The sequence below is a fragment of the Prionailurus bengalensis genome, chromosome A2 (assembly GCF_016509475.1).
Source record: "Prionailurus bengalensis isolate Pbe53 chromosome A2, Fcat_Pben_1.1_paternal_pri, whole genome shotgun sequence".
NCBI lineage: Eukaryota > Metazoa > Chordata > Mammalia > Carnivora > Felidae > Prionailurus > Prionailurus bengalensis.
The window spans coordinates 117,388,883-117,394,882 of record NC_057348.1 but is presented as its reverse complement, the minus strand read 5'-3'; positions in this window follow the sequence as shown (position 1 = coordinate 117,394,882).

Genomic DNA, 6,000 nt, shown 5'->3' with positions numbered 1-6,000 from the left:
CAGTGCGCAGAGAGCTACCACATTCTTTCTCCTGCCTCAGTGGGATCCCAATTGCATGGGTGCCCCATAAATTGGTTAATCCATTTCATAGCGGTGGCCATGTTAGCTTGGTTCCAAGTTTTTCTTTTAGCCTCTTTCCAATTTTTCCTTTTTGAAACAAAGCTTCAACTAACAGCATTGTGTTATGACATTTGTACATACTTGAGTGATGATTTCTATATACCCCTAGGACAGGAGCTGCTGGTGGAAGGAAGGCATACTTAAATTTTGATGGAGGGTTTGGGCCTGTCCCACTCTCTTTCCTAAACCTTTTCGTAAGTAATGTTAAAACGAGCTCCAAACTTCCTGAGGATTATTTTCTAAACTCTTCCTTTTGGAGTATCCAAAGAAGTTCCTGGATGTTCTTGACATTTCTCTTGAGTGGAGTGAGGTCCTGATGATTTTTTTCCTTCCTTCTCTATCCAGAACAGTGACTGTCTCTGATTACTCTTTCACACTGTACTTCCTGCGTGCCTTCCTGTTTGTTACTTAGAACTGTGTCTAGTGATTCCTCTTTCCTTGTAGCTGTTGAAACTACCTGTACTTGGAAGTTATCATTTCAATCTCTCTCCCATGTGACGCTGGCTGAGCTTACCCACTGAGGGAACTGACTGCAGCGACAGGTGTAATTGAGAAGGTACTGGGAGGATTTCTCCCCAAACCTACTTTGTACCTTCATTCATTTAATAAATATTAAGCACTTAAAATTTTTTTTAATATTTATATTTGAGAGAGAGAGAGAGAGACAGAGCATGAGTGGGGGAGGGGCAGAGAGAGAGGGTGACATAGAATCCAAGGCAGGCTCTAGGCTCTGAGCTGTCAGCACAGAGCCCTACATGGGGCTCGACTCACGAACCACGAGATCATGACCTGAGCCTAAGTCAGATACTTAATCAATTGAGCCACCCAGGCGCCCAGTATTAAGCACTTTCTATGTGCTTAATATAAACTGAGATGTAGCAATGAACAAGACAGGCCAAATCCTTGCTTGCATAGAGCTTGCACTCTAGTGGGTGTTTTTTGGGAGATGGAGCAGGAGGGGAGATGGATATGCAAGCCTGGGGGGTCTAAATGGTGCCAGCATGATGGAAGTACTAAAAAGGGTACTGTGGCAGAGCGTGATTGGGAGGGTATTTTACATCAGGAGATGATATTTGGATTAACAGATAAGTGATACAAAGTGATACAAAGAAGCTAGCCACATGGCAAGCCCAGGTAAGGTCGCTCCAGGCAAAGGGCAAAGCAAGTGCAAAGGCCCTGAGGCAGGACCACTTTGGACTATGCAGAGACCTGAAAGGAAAGCAGTGGCTAGAGCAGAGTTCGTGAGGGCTGGAAAGACAGGAGATGAGAACAGAAAGGTGGTGAGGCCAGATCAGGTAGGGCCTTGAGGTCAATATAAGAAGTTTGGATTTTATGTCCAGTGCAATGGGAAGCCATTAAAGGAGAGTATCATCTAATTTATGTTTTTAAGAGGCCGTTCCGGCTGCTGTGTAGGGAATAGATTATGGAGAGGCAAGCAAGGGATCAAGGACTAGTTGGGAGGACATTTCCAGTCCAGATGTAATATGATGATGGCTTAGACTAGGAGATGGAGAGAAGTGTATGGGTTTGCAATATATTCTGAAGGCAGAGCAGACAGACTTGGTGCTGGGTTAGACATAGAGGGTGAATTAGGAAAAGGATCTTGAACACCACCCACATTTTTGGTTTGATACCTGAATGGATGCTAGATGTTATTTACTGAGATGGAAGACAAGGAACTGGTTGTGGGGAAAAGATTAAATTTTGTTTAGGTCAGAAGGATCAAGGAGGCTGTGGGTCTGGAACTCAGACGCAGTTTATGTCACACGTGCCAGGAGCTGGGCTCTATCATATAAAGCTCATAGCTGTAACACAATGCTTGAACAAAAGAAGATACTTCTTAAGTGCTTAATGGATTAAATTGTCCTCATTAAAATGTAAATATGCCCCCAAAGTGATAACTCATTGTGTGTTGTTAGTCATTAACACCTTAGTATGAATTTACATGTTCATTTTATAACAATGATTTGAAAGCTACTGCTTAAAAAGGAGATACTAAAAAAGACTTTGGGAGCACTAGACTCCTTTGAAGGTATAGGCTGAGCCTTGTGGGTATCCTCAGAAGGGAGGGAAGGAAGGCTGCTAAAAAAAAAAAAAAGGCAAAACCCACAAATTATAGAAATGTTAATTTTGCCTAGGGCTGTTACCATTCCTTCATTTTCAGTCAAAGTAGTCTTTTTAAAATATATAATTGCTGTCTGCCTTGTTAAAAAAAAACCAACTAATTTTATCTAACATTTCCAGTTGATTTTTTTTTTTATTCTAGTAAGCTGTTCTATTGCATAGTTGCATTATGATTTTTTTTTTTGGTAACATATAGAATTTCTACCTACAGAGATTCATAAAATGCTTTGCTTGCTTGAGAATCCCGTTGTATAGTATTACAATTAAAACCTGACTAACTAGTTCTCCATGAGCTAGTGCTGTATGTTACCATCTCGCTTTTTGAGGAAACCATCTTTTCTAAGCACTGAACACTCACTCAGTGACAGATGGTGTGTTTAGCACTCAGTTCTGGGTTCCTTGAGGACAGCAATGGGGCTTTATCTCAAAGACTCTGGGGCTGGCCCAGTGGAGACCTAATGAAGCTTTGGATGGAAAGGCAGATTTGCAATAAGGCCAATAATAACTAACAGGACTGTGCAATCATTGTTACGTTGCTTCGATTTTCTAAGTGGAATTAAATCGAATTCCGTCCCTGTTACCATGGTAAGGAGGAGTTTAATGTTGGGGATGTTTTGAGGGGTCCTGCCCTTTGTTGAAAAAGACAGTTTGTAAATAAAGGTGCAATCGTGATTGTCAAGTAAATACAAAATGAACAAGGCGAAGAGATTTTATTTAACTCATTGACTCCTGAGGAAACAAGGAAGATGTAACTAGGTACTGTGTCAAAGGAGAATTCAGAAATCACGCACATACATAGGATATCAGGAACGCTAAAATGCATTCACAGTTAGGTGCAAAACTGGTCAGTAATCCACAGGACAATAAGAAATCGTGTTCCACTGGACACGATTCATTTGCGTTTCAGTGAACAAGAATCATCTGCTTTACTACCTGTGTTACTGTGCTGGTGCTGCCGTAAGAAAGTCCCACAGACTGGGCGGCTTGAAACAACCGAAATTTATTCTCTCACAGTTCTGGAAGCTACAATTCTAAATTTTTTTGTGTGCTTATTTATTTTTGAGAGAGAGAGAGAGAGAGGGGGAGTGCGAACGAGCAAGGGGTAGAGAGGGAGACACAGAATCCGAGGCAGGCTCCAGTCTCCGAGCTGTCAGCACAGAGCCCAACGTGGGGCTCGAACTCACAAGCTGTGAGATCACGACCTGAGCTGAAGTCGGATGCTTAACCAACTGAGCCACCCTGGCGCCACTGGAAGCTACAACTGTAAAATCAAGGTGTCGGCGGGAGCAAGCTCTCTGTGATACCTGTAGGGGAGAATCCCTAACTCCTGCCAGTTCACAGCAATCTCCGACATCCCTTGGCACCCACTTCACTCTCTGCGTCTGTCATCACATGCCGATCTCCCTTTGTGTGTCTGTCTCTCTGTGTCTGTTCTTTTTTTTTTCTTTCAAGGGTTTTTTTTTTTTTTTTTTTAAACTTTATTTTTGAGAGAGTGAGACAGAGAAAGAGAGAGAGAAGGGGAGGGGCAGACAGAATCTGAAACAGGCTCCACTCTGGGTTGTCAGTACAGAGTCTGACGTGGGGCCCGAACCCACAAACCGTGAGATCATGACCTGAGCCAAAGCCGGACGTTTACCGACTGAGCCACTCAAGTGCACCCCCCCACGTCCCCCACCTGCCGCTCTGTGTCTGTTCTTATAAGGACACCAGCCATACTGGATTAAGGGCCCACTGTCCCCCAGTATGACCTCATCTTAACTAATTACATTCCAATGACTCTATTTCCAAGAAAGGTCACATTCTAAGGTACTGGGGGTTAGGACCTCAAAATATCTTTTGATATACACAATTCAACCCATAACACTACCCATTTTCTGCAACGACAGAATTGTGAAATAGCTCAAAGGCAAGACACGACACCCAGTAACCATTTTTTTTTTGGCCCATCCAGCCTTTTATAATTTTTCCTAACACCCTTCCTAGGGTCGCCTCCAAATTAGGGGATCTTTAGTCTACATGGCCACCACTGTCATGCCTGCTTAAAAAGCAAGAAGCTTTCCTATTTCTGGGCAGGCTGGGTACAGAGGCTGAATTCCTGGGGTTGCTTTAAGGTTGCCAGGTAGCCAGGTGCACACTTTTGAGGGGGGGGCACCCAAGGGCGTTTCAAGGGCCCACCCAAGGGCGTTTCAAGGGCAAGGTTAGCGTCTCCTCTTGCGGAAGTGGCCCAATTCCACCCCCGCCTCAGTCTCAGGGGCGCCCACTGCCCTCTCTGCCTTCCAAACCCTTCATGCATTTGTCTTCCTTCCTTCCCTGGCAAATCTCTCAGGATGCCTGCAGAAACTCTGGGTCTCTCTCCCCTGGAGTGAAAGGAGGTGGGTGAGTGTCTCTTTCTAACTCACCCTCGCCACGTATACTCCCCACTCCTGTGCATGACAACCGTGATGCACCTTTGCCACGGGAAGATTCTGAATCCACAGCTGTGCTGCCCTTGGACGCTGCGGAAAAGAACTGCGAGTCTGCGAAAAGCTGATGTTGAAACGCAAGAGGGGCTTTCCGGTGGTCTTGGGTTAAGAGCAGAGCACGCGGTCCTGGTGCATTCCGAGAAGGAGTTTGGGGATGTTGTGGCTTAGTCGCTTCCCTCACTTGAAGCTGCCCCCTCTTCTCTCTGTCCTGCTCATCATTCTCTGGCAAGCGATGGCTTCCAAGGGTGAGCATGGGCGTCCAGTTCCACCCCTTGTGAGGTTTTTTTTTCCTGACTTCTGCAGGAGCACTCAGACCTGGCTGTGCCTCTCAGCCTCTCCTGCTTGTCCTCTCCTGTGCGTCATTCCCTTAAACCCTGATCGCCCTGCAGGGTTATGGCGACCTCCGTGTGTGCCGATTGACATTCATTGTTTAGAAATGCCTGGTCCTGGGGTGCCTGGGTGGCTCCGTCAGTTACCGACTTCGGCTCAGGTCGTGATCTCAAGGTTTGTGAGTTCCAGCCCCATGTCAGACTCTGTGCTGACAGTGCAGAGCCCGCTTTGGACCCTCTGTCTCCCTCTCTCTGCTCCTCCCCCACTTGCTGTCTCTCTCAAAAATAAATAAACATAAAAGAAAAGGAAGAAAGAAAGAAAGAAAGAAAGAGAAAAGAAAGAAAGAAAGAAAGAAAGAAAGAAAGAAAGAAAGAAAGAAAGAAAGAAATGCCTGGTCTATCTTTAGCATATTTAATCTCAGCAGCTTGATGACTTTTTTTTCTAGCTGTTAGAGTACTCATTTATCTAAATAGCTTCCAAAACCCTTCCAAGACCCCTAAGCTTTACAGTTTAAAATAATGGAATTTAAATAAGTGCTTTTGCCTTCTTCCCCCACAGGGGACATTTGGCAATGTCTGGAGACATTTTTTATCATTGCAACTGTGTGGCCGCTGCTGGCATCTAGTGGGTAGAGGCCGGGGATGCTGCTAAGTGTCCTACAACACTCCCTGCCCCCCCCCCCCCCCCCCCCCCGCAGCCACAACAGTCACCAAGCCTCAGATGTTGACGGTGCTAAGCTTGAGAAACCTTGGTTTGAAAGAAGGAAAGAAGATAACTCCTTTGAAGCATATGATAAACATAATGTATGATCCATGTGGAAAAAATTGAAAATACAGACAAGCTCCAAAGAAGAATGCAAACCTCTCGAAATCCCAGGAAAGTACATTTTCTGCTGAGGTTAAAACATTTTTTTCTTAAAGGTCTATTAAGAATAATTTGGATTCCTCCTCATTCCCAGCAAAAC